The sequence below is a fragment of the Oryctolagus cuniculus genome, chromosome 5, assembly GCF_051225735.1.
Source record: "Oryctolagus cuniculus isolate XC-2025 breed Fujian yellow rabbit chromosome 5, ASM5122573v1, whole genome shotgun sequence".
Taxonomy (NCBI): domain Eukaryota; kingdom Metazoa; phylum Chordata; class Mammalia; order Lagomorpha; family Leporidae; genus Oryctolagus; species Oryctolagus cuniculus.
The window spans coordinates 81017649-81018533 of NC_142871.1; the positions used below are offsets into that span (position 1 = coordinate 81017649).

The following is an 885-nucleotide window of genomic DNA, read 5'->3' on the forward strand; positions in this document are numbered from 1 at the left end:
AGTTTTCAATCATACCTCAATCTGCTATGAAAGTTTAGACATAGGTGTGACTTTATGAAAGCATTATCAATGAAGTATATCATTTTGGAAGAAATATATTAATTAAGATAATAATGGAATAGTGTTTAATGGGATATTAACATGGAATATATTTTAAAATTACTACCATGTACTAATCTTTTTAAGCTATTTAGCCTATCATCTGCTTTAGTAATATAGATATGAAGTATGTATATTACTTTTCTGTAGCTGCTGCAACAATGATCACACATTTAATGGCTTCAGGCAGCACTATTATTTATTAATTTATAGTTCCATAGGTTAGAAGTCCAATAGCTCATTGTGATGGTAGGATTGGGTTCCTCAATACAGAGAAGATTAGCATGGCCCCTGCACAAGGATGACACGCAAATTCGTGAAGCATTCCATATTTTTCCACAATGAGGTTTCACCTCACCCCGGTTAGAATGGCTCACATTCAGAAATCTACCAATAATAGATGCTGGGAAGGATGTGGGGAAAAGGGGACACTAACCCACTGTTGGTGGGAATGCAAACTGGTAAAGCTACTATGGAAGTCAGTCTGGAGATTCCTCAGAAACCTGAATATAACCCTACCATACAACTCAGCCATCCCACTCCTTGGAATTTACCCAAAGAAAATTAAATTGGCAAATACAAACAAGCTGTCTGCACCTTAATGTTTATTGCAGCTCAATTCACAATAGCTAAGACCTGGAATCAACACAAATGCCCATCAACAGTAGACTGGATAAAGAAATTATGGGACATGTACTTTATAGAATACTATATATCAGTCAAAAACAATGAAATCTGGTCATTTGCAACAAGATGGAGGAATCTGGAAAGCATTATGCTGAGTGA

At 35.8% G+C, this 885-nt stretch overlaps 1 pseudogene; it reads left to right on the forward strand.

The window, feature by feature from the left end:
- Positions 1-363: 363 nt before the first annotated feature.
- Positions 364-435, forward strand: LOC127493321 (U6 spliceosomal RNA; annotated as a pseudogene).
- The last annotated feature ends 450 nt before the right edge of the window (positions 436-885 follow it).